The following is a 17,903-nucleotide window of genomic DNA, read 5'->3' as shown; positions in this document are numbered from 1 at the left end:
TAGTTTCCACTTTCCATTTAGTTTAGTTTTTATTGCAATATGGGGTATATAACTGATTGATTAATTGACTTGGTTATTTAACAGTTTGCAATAAATAAGCACAGAAACTCAGAAAGTACATCTTGGTGGTGTGTAGCGAATCTTGTGGACCAGACCCATTGCAAGATGCTGTACTCTGTTGTCAACCCTAAGCCCTTCCAGCCTTTCAAAGTGTGGAGGTGTTAGTTGGATTCGGGGGTTGAGGCCAAGTAGTAGCCTGACCAGCTTATTATTAGCATGTCTAAAGAGACACTTGAAGCTGGAGATCTGTAGGGCTTCACTCAAAAACCTGAGTAGACCCCAGAATTGTTTTAAAGATAAAACAAATACCCCTGGAAAAAGTACTACTTTGGTAATTACAAGTAAAAGTTCGTAATGCAACATTTACTTGAGTAAAAGTACAAATGTAACAAAAGTAGAAATGGCACTTTATGCATAATGTATCATTGCAAATTTTCAAATATATATAATTTTTAGAAAATAGCAGATCTACAAGCTCACAAGCTTGTGTAGCTATATGGCTAAAGTTAATGTGTGTGTTTGTGATGTGATCAAAAATCTACAAAGTAACTGGGGGTAATGGGGGTCCCTGGCATATCTTTTCAAATGGGGGTCCCTGGCATATCTCTTCAAATGGGGGGTCCCTGGCATATCTTTTCAAATGGGGGTCCCTGGCAAATCTCTTCAAATGTGGGGTCCCTGGCATATCTCTTCAAATGGGGGTCCCTGGCATATCTCTTCAAATGGGGGTACCTGGCATATCTCTTCAAATGGGGGCCCAGGCGAAAAATAAATATATTTATTCCATACTTAAGTACACTATTAGCATACAAAGTATTGTGGAGTCTTGGTGTGGAATGAACAGGCGGAACAGGGTATTGCAGCACTTGAAAACGGCTGTTTATTCACAGAGCAGAAATTATAGCAATTTCACACAGACAGGAGAAGCCCAACATAGGTCCCTTCTGCTGAGTTCAGTCCATACAGTATTATTAGGTATCACAGGCGTCAATCCACGGCCTGGAGAGGATGAGAACAAACGTTAGTTTCAACTTAGGTTACGTGTTTTCTAATAGCTCGTCTCCTCACTGGAGGGCTCCTTATAATAATAAATGATAAGAGACGACGGCGGGATCTTGCTTCGTGACGTCGTCAGTATTTATTCTTTACTGTAGAGGGTCTTCTCCCATAGCGGGGATTCAGCTCCGAGAGAGCACCAGCCGTTCAGCCTAACCGGCGTAAATAATGAGTGCCTGTTTGCTAGACAGTTCTCAATGCAATGTCTTTGGAATTAATAGGTTTCCTTCCGACCTTTTATTATGGGTTCCACGTCTTCGCCGTTGTGGCAGGGCTGCCCCCCTGTTGCAGCGCGATAACGAGATCCGGAACTCCAGTTCCTATACTTCATTTATATCGTCCGAGGTCTCTGCCCCTCGGACATTTCCTGGCCCGATCCTGAAAGCCTGTGATGGGGAGAGTGACAGTTAAGGCATGCAGAGTTATACACATGAGTGTGTGTGTTTGGTGAGAGCGTGTGTGTCTGCTTACCCCCCGACGGTTTGCGTGTGCGTGCCTCCGTGAGCGTGTGTGTGTGAACCAGCCGCTGTCAGACTGACTACTAAGTCTTCCTTTTATACGCCGGGTGTGGCCGCTTGCTGGTTTGGGCGCGGTCCGTCCATCAGCTCGATCTGGTGGAGGAGGAGGTTCGGGACGTAGACATCCCCTATTAGGCGGCCGAGGGCGTGTCTTACGATCCGAGGCGTCTTCTGTCTGACAGCTTGTCTGGTTGCCCTGGCAACGCACTTACCATCGCGGGGTGTCGCTCGCGAGACCCCACAGTATGTTAAATGTATACTTGTAGTGTCTCTAATCATATTAATAGTACATTTTTGCTAAATATAATAATATATGTGATATATATTTCAAATAGTATGAAAATATGCTTTTCATGAGTGCATTCATTTTATGTTTACTTTTGTCTAACTTAAATACATATAATCACAAATACATTTGTGATGATTATATTTTAAGTACTTTATCAATATATTCACAACAAGTTCTCCTGAACATGCATTTATTGTAAGATGTACTTTAATTATAATAATTAAAAATATATTGGTGATTATTATATTTTAAGTCCATTAGCAATATATCCACAACAAGTTCTCCTGAACATGCATTTATTGTAAGATGTACTTTAATTATAATAATTAAAAATATATTGGTGATTATTATATTTTAAGTCCATTGGCAATATATTCATAGCAAGTTATCCTGAACATGCATTTATTGTAAGATGTACTTTAATTATAATAATTAAAAATACATTCATGATTATTATATTTTAAGTCCATTAGCAATATATCCATAGCAAGTTCTCCTGAACATGCATTTATTGTAAGATGTACTTTAATATAATAATTAAAAATATATTTGTCGATTGTATTTTTTAAATGCACTCTTAGCATATTTTAAGTAAATATATTTGTAGATTGTATTTTTAATACATTATAAATACAATACAAGTATAAACTTTCAGTATATTAAGTTTAAGTATATTTAGTACTAATGTGCTATAAATACTGCCAGGTGAAATAGGAGTGGCTAGAGGAAGTCCATTTCCCAGCATACACTGGGGCGCCAAGGACTGTGTGTTATTGTTCTTATTTGTGTTATTATTTGAATATTAGAATGTATACTGGAGTTATGTTATGGGTCATTGTGTTTAGGGTTTTGTTGTGGAGTTATTTGGTGATTTATGTTGTTTTATGTGATTTGTTAGTAAAACCATGATTCTAAATGTCTGTTGGTTCGATCAGTCTCTCTCCCCTTTTCCCATTCATATGTATAGTAACATGGTTGCTCCAATTAAGAGTTATATATGCAAATGTATACTTTTCCGAAGTATATATATAATATATATATACTTTGGAAAAGTATACATTTGCATATATATTATATATAATGCTTAAAATGTATTTGGAGTATAAAAGTCATTAATTTGAAGTATACTTGTATTAGTTTCAAGTATACTATCAAATATATTTTAAGCACATTAGTTTGTAATGTTATTATATTAACACATTGGTAGTATATTTTAAATGTATTTATTTAATACTTGATATACACTTATAATACACTATAAATATAATCTAAGTATGCTTTTCAGTTTTCACTCATCGGAAAAAGTATACTTGGGATACTGGAAGTATATTTTCAATTTAACACTATTTCTTTGGTCACAAAAGGGTTAAAAAGTATAGAAAATATATATTTAAGATATGTTTAAGTAGATCTGATAGTGTATTCGAGATAACAAAGTATATTTTAAGCACATTAGTTCATAATGTTATTCTATTAACACATTCGTAGTATGTTTTAAATGCATTTATTTAATACTTGATATACACTCGATATATTCGAAAATACACTATAAATATAATCTAAGTATGCTTTTCAAAAGTATACTTGGGATACTGGAAGTATATTTTCAATTTAACACTATTTCTTTGGTCACAAAAGGGTTAAAAAGTATAGAAAAAATATATTTAAGATATGTTTTAGCACATCTTAAGTGCAACTTAAGTATAAAAAGTACAACTTAAGTAGTTTCAAAATAGCACAATTTAAATTCAAATTGTTTCAAGTACAAATAAGTACATTTAGTATACTTAAAAAAGTATACTAAATATTTTTCGCCTGGGACCTCCCTGGCATATCTTTTCAAATGGGGGTCCCTGGCATATCTTTTCAAATGGGGTTCCCTGGCATATCTTTTCAAATGGGGGTCCCTGGCTTATCTTTTCAAATGGGGGTCCCTGGCATATCTCTCCAAATGGGGGTCCCTGGCATATCTCTCCAAATGGGGGGTCCCTGGCATATCTCTCCAAATGGGAACACCACTGTATGTATGTATGTATGTATGTATGTATGTGTATATGTATTTTAAAAGGGGGGATTTTTTGTAAAAATCCCTGCCCGCAATACCTTCAATATTTAAAAATAATTCAAAATGGGGTTACCAGTGAAGGGCAAACTGCCTATTCACTGGGGACTATGCAAGGCAGAGGCATCCACCCCCCTGAGTCCAAGTTAGACTAGACTGCATTACCCAATGGTAAAATGGATATAAAAAAGGACATTAATAAAACAACCTAAAACCATACAGGAGTAAAAGTTCACAGCAAGGCCTGAATGAACAGAAAAGGGATAAAAATCAACTTCTTTCATTTAGACTAGTGGGTGTTACAGTTTGTAATTTTTTAATCGATCTGTGCTCCATGAGATTCCGCTGTCCACCGGTCCATCGGACTCCACATTCCAGACCTGAAATGATGAGGTTAGCGATAGGATGGGATTGAAAGTGTGTGTACAGAGTTGTGTGTATGTCTGCTCGTTGGATGTGATATAAGTGTTGTTTGAGGCGTGTTTCTAGTGTGTGTCCGGTTTCTCCTATGTAGTGTTTATGACGTTGTGTGCAGGTGATGATGTAAACTATATTGGGGGTGGTCAGAGTCAGGGGGTCCGTGATGGGGGAGGAAGTGTGACTATGGGTGTGTTGATGAATTTGCGGGGTTTGAAATGGAGTGTATGTGGCTGTGGGGGCTTAGGAGGTGGAGTGGAACATTCGGAATGCACAAGGAGGTCTCCCAGGTTCCTATTCCTTCTAAGTGCCAAAATTACTTGATGTGTTTGTAATGGAGGGTAGGTTTGTTGTGTAGTAGTGAAATTTAGTTTACATTTGTGGTGTAGTGGTTGGAGTGTATGTGAAAATGTGGTTATGAATGGGAGTAGTGTTGTAATGGTAGAGGAGCCGATGGCCTGGATGGTGGGGGAAGAAGAGTTGGAGGAGGGAAGACATAAGGTGAATCCCAATTGGGGGTGTTCACCCTACAAGGTGCGGTACTAGGTAGGATAGGGTAGGGCACTGCACTGGCACTACACTGTGTAGGTTGCATAGGGCACACCAGAGGGCTTGTCTGTGGATTGGGACGGCGTTCACTGGGCGGAGCCGAGTGGAGCTGGGCGGACCCCAGCGTTCTCGACTGGCGGCCATTGCTGTTTACACCGACTGACCGCAGTGTTGTTAAAAGTTGTTAAAACTACTTTTTTAGCCCACGGAATTTACTTTCAAGTCATTTTTGGGCAGTATTTAGTTGTTTAAACTTAATGTATGTGGTCAATTAATCATAAAAGGGCCTATTTAAAAATATCCCACAACGGCGGAGAATTCAGAGAACCGTAGGTCTCGCTTTGGGGGCTGTCAGCAGAGAGCTGTACCTGTTTTTACCTCTCATTTGTCGGCGCGGGCCGGGGCGATTCCCCCTGTTTCTCCTGCGGGGCGACGTGGTGCGTGTGTGATGTGGGTCTGTTGTGGATGTTTGCAGCCTGCATGCGGTTCGTTTCCAGTTGTTTTGTTTCCCCGGGTGTCGGGTGCAGTGTAAATAAAAGCTATTCCATAAAATGTCTATTATTGTTATTATTACTACGTCGAATCTGATTTGGCTTGAGTCCTGACTCGTTGCAAAGAGTTGCTGAAAGGAAGGATATACCAACCTGCCTATAGCCTGCTATTCACTTCATAATGATAAATGTTTTTACATTTGGACAGAATACAGACTATCGTCGCATCTGCTGTTTGATTTGTATTAGCAGGCACCGATCAATCACTGATCATATAGGCTAAGTTTATTGCTATAATGTCATTTAACTTTGACAATATAGGTCTACTTTTACATTTAAAACAACCACATATAGGCCTATACCTACTGTAAAGTGAGTATAAACTGTTAATTCAACTGAGAGAAATGAATTAATCAGAATGCTACTCTTAATCAGTTAATTACATTTGCATTTACATGAATGAAAAGGTTAAACCAGGCCAACTCTCAGCTCCAAATGGATAGACTACATTTATCACAATATTATTTTACTGTGTAATCTAACACAAATCTTACAAATGCTGTCACTCAGTTATTTAATTTAGGCAGAAAATATATCACTGAATAGTGTATGCAATTAATGCATTCAAAAGAGCTGAATACCAATAATAAAAAATAATGGACACAGTAACTGACGCTAAATCATGTAATCTAGTTATTTGAGCTCAACGGCCCTTATAGAAGAGCCTCAGCCTATACGGTAGGCCTACTCGGCCTATTTATTATTTTTCCACCATGCATTAAGACTGGAGGGAGAGGGAGGGGGCTGCATGGGGGAGCGAAATCGGCTAATGCTTTTTATTATTTTTTTTGGGGGGGGGGAGGGGGGCAGACAGAAAATGTGTATATATTTTGATGGAAATAACAGCCCATACGAAACGAAAACCATTATCACTAATATGGCTGTTGTATTATTATTTTTTCATTTTATTTTTCAATCTCGTTTCTTCAGATTTTTGTGGGTGCTACTCTGTGATTAATGGAGCTATACTGCATGGCTAACGGGGTCAGCACCGATAAGGGCGGCAATGACGGTGATAATGAGGATTTTTATTATTGTCATATAGACTGCAATTGAAAGAGCTGGGACCTTCTTACTTTTCTACTTCCATCCTAGGCTCAGGATAATTAAATTATCTTTATTGAGCTAAAGGACGTAGGCAATATTATTATTTAAAAAAAAAAAAGTGTGGTTCCCACTAAGATCAACGGCAGTAGACAACTAGCAGTACAATACCCAGTATTGTTTTAGCTTTCTCCTTTTTTTTCCCTTTTTTTCTCTCCGCTCTGTCATTATCATCACTACTAGAACTAATGTTGTTGTTGTTGTATTGGCATCGATAATGGTAGTAATAATAATAATTATCCACATCTTTTCCCATTTTCTTTCCTATATATATATATACATATTACTCTTGTTTTTGCTTTTTTTTTTTTTTCTCCTTCTCCCACGATTGCCTACCGCTTTTGGGTTTAAGAATGGGTATTACAATTCATTTTCCACTACAAAACAAACGATTAGAATATGGATAAAGATTCAAATGGGGGGAAAGGTATTTTGTTGGTTCCATGATAGACTGTGATACCAACGCAGTCCTTTATAGTGATAGGTTTTTGGGGTTGACATGCCTTCACTGGGAGGGCATTCGGGGAGGGTGGGAGGGTCCCTGGGGCAGAGACCTGTGTGCCTTTTTATTTATTTTTTGTTCTGTCTATCCTAGTTTCTTTTTTTCACCTTTCCCCCACCTGTGTGTGCATAGCAGGATCACTGGTTCGGTCGCAACATCAATGCGTTATGGCTTGCTTCATCCAAATCCTATATGACTAATTTAAATACCATTCCAAATAATATTCGCTTCATCTCTTGGAATGTCAAAGGGTCAAACAAGGCCACTAAAGTAAACAAAATAATATCTCACTTACAACATCTGAAGGCCGACATAGCCTTCCTTCAGGAAACGCATCTGAAGCCAGGTGACGTTCTAAGACTTAAAAAGGGTTGGGTCGGGCACCTATTTCACTCAAAGTTCAATGGTAGGGCCAGGGGAGCGGCCATTTTAATTAATAAAAACATTTCTTTTGACCCACATAATGTTACTGCAGACTCCAACGGCCGATATGTCATTGTGTCAGGCTTAATTTATAATACTCCTGTAATTCTAGCTTGTGTGTACGCCCCTAACTGGGACGACACTCAGTTTATCTCAAACTTCTTTTCCAAACTACCAGTTATTGATAACAGTTTCTTAATTATCGGTGGTGACTTTAATATGGTCCAAAATGGCACTCTGGATAGGTCGTCTACCAGAGTTGCAATCCCCTCTACCTCTGCTAATGCTCTCGCTACTTACATGGAGCAGATGGGATTGTCTGACCCCTGGAGGTTTCTCTTTCCTACAGCCAAAGCATACTCATTTTTTTCGCACCCACACCATACATTTTCCAGAATCGACTTTTTTCTTATGGACAACAGACTCTTAGGCAAGGTTAAAACATGTGAATACCATAGCATTGTAATATCAGACCACGCTCCCACCTCACTGGAGATTAATTTATCCAGAAGTTACACTCCAAGTAGACAATGGCGCTTTAATTCTCAGATGCTTGCACGCAATGACTTCAAAAAGTTCCTGTCATCTCAAATTGAATCCTATTTCGAAATTAACAAAACCCCAGACGTCTCTTGCTCCACTGTGTGGGAAGCACTCAAAGCTAGCTTACGCGGCCAGATAATCTCCTATACTTCACATGCCAGAAAGTCAGAAACTTTGAAACTTTCCGAGATCTCTGAAGAAGTCTTAAGAATAGACAACCTATATGCAATGGCTCCCACGCCGATTTTGTACAATAGGCGCCTTCAACTTCAGGCAGAATTTGACATGCTTTCAACAAGTCAGGCTGAACGCCTCCTGCTTAAATCTAGACAACGCATTTTTGAGATGGGAGACAAAGCCAGTAAACTCCTGGCACACCAGGCCCGCTCGGCTGCGGCCTCTAGATTAATCACCCAAATAAAATCTGCCACAGGTGTAGTCCTCTCAGACACAAAAGACATAAATGAAACTTTTGTTAAATTTTACTCCGAACTCTACTCCTCTGAATGCCCTCCAGCTCTCTGGGAAAATGACAACCCTCTGGATAATCTACCCTATCCGGTAATAGACCAAACACTATCCCAGAATCTGGGCAACCCAATTTCCTTGTCGGAGATCCAAGAAGCTATACAATCAATGCAAAACGGAAAATCCCCAGGCCCCGATGGATACACTGCAGAGTTTTATAAAACATTTTCTAACCTTATTTGTCCGGAACTGCAAAGTATGTACAATGAGTCATTTCTGAAAGGCAAACTACCCGAAACCCTATATCAAGCATCTATCTCACTGTTACTTAAGAAAGACAAAGACCCACTTCTCTGTGGCAGCAGGAGACCAATTTCTCTCTTAAACGTGGACCAAAAAATCCTAGCTAAAGTTCTTTATAACCGTTTACTTACTGTGGTCCCTGATATAATAGCAACCGACCAAACTGGTTTCATTCAAGGGAGGCACTCCTTCTCAAATACCAGGCGCCTGCTGGATATAATTCAAACACCACCTTCTGAACTCCCTGAAGTTGTCCTTTCGTTGGACGCGGAAAAGGCCTTTGATAGGGTCGAGTGGACCTACCTTTTCTTCGTATTGGAGAAAATGGGTTTCAACTCAGATTTCATTTCATGGATTAAACTCTTATACGCAGCTCCAGTGGCTTCAATCATTACAAACGACCTCCACTCACACTTCTTCCCCCTTAAACGGGGTACGAAACAAGGCTGTCCATTATCTCCTTTGCTCTTTGCGATCGCCATTGAGCCTTTAGCTATCTGGCTCCGCACTGAAGCAAGGTTTGAGGGTATTGCGAGAGGCGGGATCACTCACAAGGTATCATTATACGCAGACGACCTACTTCTATACATATCAAACCCAACGTCTTCCATTCCTGTCATTATGTCCATACTGGAGCAGTTTGGCAGATATTCAGGGTATAAACTTAACTTTAAAAAAAGTGAACTATTCCCAATAACTCCAGCAGCTAAAAGAATCCCCCAGTCACTCCTCCCTTTTAAATGGGTGGACACTGGGTTTAAATATCTGGGTATATTTATTACTAATTCACTCCCGCACATGTTTAAGGAAAATTTTCTTCCACTACTAGAACGCTGTAAGAAAGATTTAAATCGCTGGTCTATTCTGCCATTGTCACTAGCCGGCCGCATCAACCTTGTCAAGATGGCTGTCCTACCTAAATTCCTATATCTTTTTCAGCATATCCCAGTATTTATTCGGAAGAGCTTTTTTATAAAACTCGATCAGATGATAACATCTTTTCTATGGGGCAGCAAACCACATCGCATTAAGAAGTCTTATCTTCAACGGCCTAAACTGCTGGGTGGGATGGCTCTTCCAAATGTCATCAATTATTACTGGGCATGCAACATTTTAAAGATTATCCACTGGGTCAACCCAGATAATACTTCTCTGTGGACCCAAATGGAGATATCTTCCAGTCAACACTCTCTTTCTTCACTAATATGCTCAGGCCTTCCACTTATCCCTGTAGTCAGCTCCATGCCTTCCGTCATACACACTATTAAAATTTGGACACAATTCAGGAGACATTTCGGTCTTAAAAGCTTATCTTACCTAACTCCAATATACCGTAATCATTTGTTTGAGCCCTCATGTTCGGACCCTGTCTTCCGTAACTGGTTGGACAAGGGGATCAGAACTATTAAAGATCTGTACAGCAACGGGACTATGGCACCATTCTCATACTTAACAGAGCAATTCCATTTACCTGCCTCTCACCTATTTCGCTACTTTCAGATCAGACACTTTGCACAAAGACAATTCCCAAACTTTCCAAACCAACCCAACCATTCTGCAGTGGACTCTTTACTTTCTCTGAACCCCAATACAAAGGGCTTAATTTCAACAATATATAATGAACTCAACTCAATAAACCCAGAAACTCTCAACCATCTTAGGACGGCATGGGAGCAGGACCTGGGACTAGAACTGCCCGACCCGACATGGAAGACAGCTCTGAGACTGGTTCATAGTTCCTCAATCTGTGCTAGACATAATCTTATCCAATGTAAAATCATTCACCGGGTTCATTACACAAATGCAAGATTAGCACAGATATTTCCAGACATTAGTGATGCATGTAACCGGTGCAGACAACCCGCTGCTAGCCTGTCACACATGTTTTGGTCATGCCCTAGACTGGTGGACTTTTGGACAGCCATATTTCAATCATATTCTGACATATTGGGTGTACCTATCCCACCCAACCCGTTAACGGCCTTGTTTGGTATTCCCCCAGGGACTAACACTCCCCCACACCTTAAAAGAATAATGTCCTTTACTTCTCTTTTAGCCAGACGTCTCATACTCCTGAAATGGAAACAAGTTTCCCCACCCACACACAACGGATGGATAAAGGACGTACTATTCTATCTTAAACTTGAAAAGATTAGATTCGCACTTAATGGCTCCATGACAACTTTCCAGCAAACATGGACGCCCTTTGTTGATCACGTAAGAACCCTGACAGTTGTCCCAGAGATGAGCGATATTTGAAATATTACTATACTATTACTATTACTATTACTATACTATTACTATAAATATTACTAATATTATCTATATAATGGTGAACGCATTGTGCCTATGCATTGCATATGCTTCGTGCAAACCGGTGGCTGCGCGCACACACAGGTGGTCCCCCCCCCCCCCCCCCCCCCCTCTCCTCCTTTTTTTTGTTTTTTGTTGTTGTAATTTTCTGTATTGTCTCTGCATTGGGGAAGAGTGGGTGGGCTCAGGGGGTGGACGGGAGGAAAATGAGGGGTGCCTTAAGATCTACGTACTGTATTAACAAATGTATCTGACAGTGACATGTATAAGGACTCCACATGGGAGGGGAAAAAATGTAAAAAACCCAATAAAAAGATATTAAAAAAAAAAAAAAAAAAAAAAAAAAGAGCTGAATAAATGTTTATTATTTAATAATAATAATAATAATAAAACTTTATTTGTATAGCACCTTTCATGACATGAAATGCAGCTCAAAGTGCTTTACAGAGCAATGGAGCATTAAAAAACAAGCAGTAATGCAATGCAATACAGTGAGGACATGAATAACAAAAAATAAAAGATCAAGATCAAATTAAAAGCAATGTTGTAGAAGTGGGTCTTGAGCTGTGCTTTAAAAATGTCTACAGAGGCTGACGAAGGTACAGTGGGAGCTTGTTCCATGCCGTCGGCCCATAGAAGCAAAAAGCTGCTTCCCCGTATTTTTTTGTTGCCATTTCTTCAGGCAAAGCCAGCAGGCCAGCAGTGGAAGACCTTAGGGGGGGGCGGTTTGGGACATATTTAGGCAGGCAGTCATGTAGGTAGGAAGGTGCGAGACCATTGAGAGCTTTATACACAAGTAAAATAATTTTAAAATCAATCCTAAAAACAACCGGAAGCCAGTGCAGTGAAGCCAAAACTGGAGTAATATGTTCTCTCATCTTAGTTCTAGTTAAAACTCTGGCTGCTGCATTTTGGACAAGTTGTAATCTGTCAGTTGTTTTCTTAGGCAGCCCTGAAAAAAGTGCATTGCAGTATAAATCAAGCCGAGAAAAAACAAAGGCGTGGATTAGCGTTTTTGCATCGTCCAAAGACAAATAGGCTATGATTCGTGCAATATTTCTAAGGTGAAAAAAGGCAATCTTGGTAACATGATTAATGTGTTTGTGTGTGATTCATTTAAGTTGTTTTGCCATAAGGTACGGCCATGACAGCAATGGTAGGAAAAAAGATATCATATTCGGATATTCGGTTTTCGGGGGGCCAACTGTTTCCTATATACGGTATTCACTGCAGTTTCGGCCAATAATTTCCCTTTCGGTGCATCCCTAGTTGTATGTATGAGTATGTAAATAGTTCAATTGAACTTTGTAACTAAATACAACATTTATTTATTGTTATTTTGTCTTCGGTATAAAAATGAATGAACATTGAACAAGGATACCGTATCTCAGACTCAATCATGTAAAAAATAATGTCAAAATCAAGTAATTCCAGTAGAAAATGAACACAAATAAATACATAAAAAGTACATTCATTGAACATTGCACATTGGGCCCTGGTGTTCCTGACCCTGCTCCAGACCCCAGTGCAGCTGTACCACTATGGTCTGGTATGGCCTCGGCTAGGCCTGGTGGTGCTGTAGGCCAGCAGTCCGGCTCCGCTCCAGAGACTTCCAGACATGGCAGTCTCACGTGATGGTGCTGCTGTAGGCCCGCCGCTGCAGGCCACCTCCTCACCCGTCTTTGGATACATGCACTCCTAAGGCAGTGGAGAATGAAGGTTTCAGAACCACTGGCTTAACAGGTTATTTGTATGGCAGTAGTGCTACAACTCAGAATTCCCTTATTGTTAAAATAAAATATGGCTTTTGTGCTTGGGTAATAATTATGTTCTGTTGTGGTCCAATGATGACTTTACAACAGGTTGCCAACTTGCCATGTCATAAACATTAGAACTTGAAGTCAATACACCACATTAACACAATAGAGACAATACATAATTTAACACAGATGCAACCATAAGAAGGTTAAAGTATTAAGTGCATTATACTATACATGGAATAAAGCTAAATAGAATCTCAATAATCTCAATGTAATGATGTTTTAGGCAGACCAGCTGAAGAAATCATGGCATTTCTGAGACTGTTCATGTTTCTGGAATATGCTTCTAAACTTGTATTCTATTGCTAGTTTGATCACTTTCACCTTAAAATAACATGAATTAATAAATGACTGAAAATAGCCAATCTACAAGCTCACAAGTCACAACATGTCGCACTGCAACGTGTTGTGAGCTTGTATATCTTCTATTTTTGGTGTGGACTTTTCTAGTCCTCTATAGCAGTAGTTCTCAAACATTTGACTGAGAGTACCCCTCTAAATAACTTTCATTCACGGCACGTCTGAATTACAATTGGTGTCTTACACACACAGACAGACAGACAGACAGACACACATACACACAACGCATGTTTAGTTTAAGCACAACGTCGGTGGATATTTTTTTCTTTGCAAGGAGTCGGGACTCAGGTTGAATCAGATTCGACCATAGACTCGACGTGGTAATAATAATAATAACAATAATATAGTGGCTGTTAAAATGTTGTGGTGCACTTGACATTTGGGGGGGTGGAACGGTTGGGGGCGAGTTGCATGTGGGCTGTGGGTGTCCACAGTGGATTCATGTCATGCACGTGGATCGTTTCGTTCCGTGGGAGGTGGAGGCGGGTGCATCTCCTTGCTGGCAGCCCCCGGGGCGAGACCTGCGGCTCTCTGGATTCTCCGACATCGTTGTTGGATATTTTTGAATGGGCTGTTTTGTGATTGAATGACCGATGTATGAAGTCTAAACAACTGAATACTCCGCTAAAATAACTTGAAAGTAAGTAATTCAGTTATTTAACTTACTTTCTTCCGACATCTTTCTTTTCCTCTTGTTGCTGCCCTCTGCTCTGCTGCGGGCTGGTGGGGAAGCGGTAGAAATGCCGAGAGCCTGCTCAGTACGGCTGCGCCGTGGCGATGTACACTGCACGGGGAGGGTACATCCCCACTGGCCTTTGGAAGCGGGCTCGGGCGGTGGAAAATAGTGCGTGGCCTAGTGCAGTGTCAACAGGACACTTTGGCGCTCTGTGGAATGGGAAGCACTCCCGGCGCGGCGCTGTGACGTCATATACCACGAAATACGCACTTATCAGTGTCTACACCCTCAATTGGGATTCACCTATAGAGGAGGTGTGGGCCCCGGAGGTGTGGGCCCCGTCCAGGTCCGTCCCTGTCCCCGCGCTGGAGAGAGGCCTCTGATCCGGGTGCATGCTCTGAGGTGGCTGGGGAAGAAAGCTAGGATTGAGGTTAGGGTTAGAAATGGGGGTGAGAGGGTTAGGGGTAGGAGGCAGAGTGTTTGTGGAGAGTGACTGGGTGGGGGAGAGAGAGGCCAGGGCATTGCTCCTGACGGTACGCAAAAACCATTTACTGTAACCTCTCCTTCCAGACTGGGTGTCACAGTGACCAGACTGGGTGCCACAGAGACCAGACTGTGTGCCACAGAGGCCAGACTGGGTGCCACAGAGACCAGACTGGGTGCCACAGAGACCAGACTGGGTGCCACAGAGACCAGACTGGATGCCACAGAGGTCCAGGTTGAAGTCTTGGAGAAACAAAGTGAAGGTAAACCCGCCCCCCCCCCCCCCCCCCCCCCCGCCCCCCCCCCAAAGAAAAAACAAGCGGTTGTGTAAAATCATAATCGCAATCTTAGTGTTTAAATTCACCCGAAACATTCTGAAACATTTTGTAAGTGTGAAACATCAACGCTTTCGTTCTGGGCCCAGGGACGTCGCTGATTTGGTTGCCCAACTTGCCCTACGCATAATGTTTGCACTGCCACCCTCAGTGTGTTGCACTACACATAATGTTTGCTCTGCCACCCTCAGTGTGTTGCCCTGCACATAATGTTTGCTCTGCCACCCTCGGATGTGTTGCCCTAAACATAATGTTTGCTCTGCCATCCTCGGATGTGTTGCCCTACACATATTGTTTGCTCTGCCACCCTCGGATGTGTTGCCCTGCACATAATGTTTGCACTGCCACCCTCAGTGTGTTGCCCTGCACATAATGTTAGTGCTGCCACCTTCAGTGTGTTGCCCTGCACATAATGTTAGTGCTGCCACCCTCAGTGTGTTGCCCTGCACATAATGTTAGTGCTGCCACCCTCAGTGTGTTGCCCTGCACATAATGTTTGTGCTGCCACCCTCAGTGTGTTGCCCTACACATAGTTCGTCTTGTGAAGATGACTTTAACTTAACCGCTTATTTCCTGCATGCAATGTTTTGCATTGAGACGGTGGCGACGAGCTCCATATATCTTAATCAACAGAATTAAACAAATTACGTTGTGAGATGGAGGGTGACTGATTTATCCTGTTGATATCCTGCCTTGATTAAGTTACACCTGCCTTCTAATGAGAGCGCAAAATCTGTCTTGGAAGAGCCACCCATCGACTTCCCCGTGTTTCTTCACTAGTCCGATTCAGAAGAACACAGTTTTTCGGCCACTGCTACAGAGCTGACAATGAGGTTATATCTTCCCTTCTTCTCTGGAGTCCTGCCTCAAAGCAGACCAGAGGTAGAAAACTGTCGTACCCTGATGTCATCGCTATAGGGACACAGGTATCATTAAGCAGGATCTGGGGAAGTCTGGCGTGATATTGTGAAATCCACGATCTCGACCGTGGTCGAAAAATGATGATGATTAAGTCCATGCACAACAGTGCAGCCACACCCAGCTCTGAGTCCAGTTCTAGTTTGACTCAGGCCATGTGTGACTTCTTAAATCGGTCATCCTCCATCACACATTTATTGGTCAGTGGCACAGAATGAGTTTTAATACATTTATCTCTCTGTGATATTGTTTTCAGTAATGGCTGCCAAAGTGAGTGAGAGTGAGTCCCAGATTGCAGAGTTCCAGACCAGGCTCGATGCTACAAAGGTCCAGGTTGATGCTACAAAGGTCCAGGTTGCAAAGTTCCAGACCAGACTGGGTGCCACAGAGGACCAGCTTAAAAAGTTCCAGACCAGACTGGGTGCCACAGAGGGCCAGCTTAAAAAGTTCCAGACCAGACTGGGTGCCACAGAGGACCAGGTTGCAAAGTTCCAGACCAGACTGGGTGCTGCAGAGGACCAGGTTGCAAAGTTCCAGACCAGACTGGGTGCTGCAGAGGACCAGGTTGCAAAGTTCCAGACCAGACTGGGTGCCACAGAGGACCAGGTTGCAAAGTTCCAGACCAGACTGGGTGCTGCAGAGGACCAGGTTGCAAAGTTCCAGACCAGACTGGGTGCTGCAGAGGACCAGGTTGCAAAGTTCCAGACCAGACTGGGTGCCACAGAGGGCCAGCTTAAAAAGTTCCAGACCCGACTGGGTGCCACAGAGGACCAGGTTGCAAAGTTCCAGACCAGACTGGGTGCTGCAGAGGACCAGGTTGCAAAGTTCCAGACCAGACTGGGTGCTGCAGAGGACCAGGTTGCAAAGTTCCAGACCAGACTGGGTGCCACAGAGGGCCAGCTTAAAAAGTTCCAGACCCGACTGGGTGCCACAGAGGACCAGGTTGCAAAGTTCCAGACCAGACTGGGTGCTGCAGAGGACCAGGTTGCAAAGTTCCAGACCAGACTGGGTGCTGCAGAGGACCAGGTTGCAAAGTTCCAGACCAGACTGGGTGCTGCAGAGGACCAGGTTGCAAAGTTCCAGACCAGACTGGGTGCTGCAGAGGACCAGGTTGCAGACTTGGAGAAAGAAAGTGAAGGTGAATAATTTGGGGGCAGCATTGATTCAGCGGTAGAGAGGCCGGATGGGAACCGAGAGGTTCCCGGTTCGATCCCTGTGGGCTCCTCAAGAGTTAGTGTCAAAGTGTCCTTGAGCAAGAAATTGCTTCCGATGTGCAGGTTGGGGCCTTGCATGGTTTCCTCCTCCATCGATGTGTGAATGTGTGCGTGTGCGTGTGCGTGTGCATGCGTGCGTGTGTGTGTGCGTGCATGCGTGCGTGAATGAAGTGACGATGGAGGGAGAGACAGCGAAATGCCTTCACGACTGACGACCTATGTCGCGACGTATATTTTTCCGTCGCAACGTATATTCGAGTACGTCCTGGCGTAAATATCAATTCGTCCCGGCAGAACGGACTCGTCGCGGCTATATCTACCCGTTTGCGACCTACACCCTAACATTTAACAGGCCGGATCATCCTGCTTAGGCGGAAATATGGAGTAGGTCTAACTCAGTTTCTCTCAACTTGTTATTATAACTAATTTAAAAAAAGTTAATTGGACTTTTGGTCAAAAAAGATGTCTAACTTGATGTGTTTGATTTGAGTTAATTTCGAAAAAATAAGTTTTGAACATTAAAAATGAGTAAAAGTAAGTTAAGAGTCGAAAGAGTTGGGTCAACTTGGTAAAAGTACTTTGAAGTTTGAACCATCCTTCACGCATGCGCACACTCAGCAGGCGGTACTTCTCTGAAAGCCCGCGCTGCTGCTGTTCACTGAATGCACTTTCAGGAAGAACAACAACACAACAGGTCATGCAACTGTCTCCACTCTCCGCAAATACGTTTTAAATTAGGTGAGTAGGCCTACATATTTTATCATTTCTCAAATCGTTTCACGGTGTTGAAATTGTGTGAGTTTTATCTGCTTTCCGAAATTGTGTGAGCTAGTTTTATCTGCTTCCCTGTTTATCGTGTTGTTGGCTGCAGTGTTTCTTGGCTGCTTTACAAAACACTGCGCAATGCAGTAGGTTTGACTTGTAAAACAGTATTTACCA

Source organism: Protomyctophum parallelum, assembly GCF_964188405.1.
Source record: "Protomyctophum parallelum genome assembly, chromosome: 21".
Taxonomy (NCBI): Eukaryota; Metazoa; Chordata; class Actinopteri; order Myctophiformes; family Myctophidae; genus Protomyctophum; species Protomyctophum parallelum.
This window is presented reverse-complemented; position numbering follows the sequence as displayed.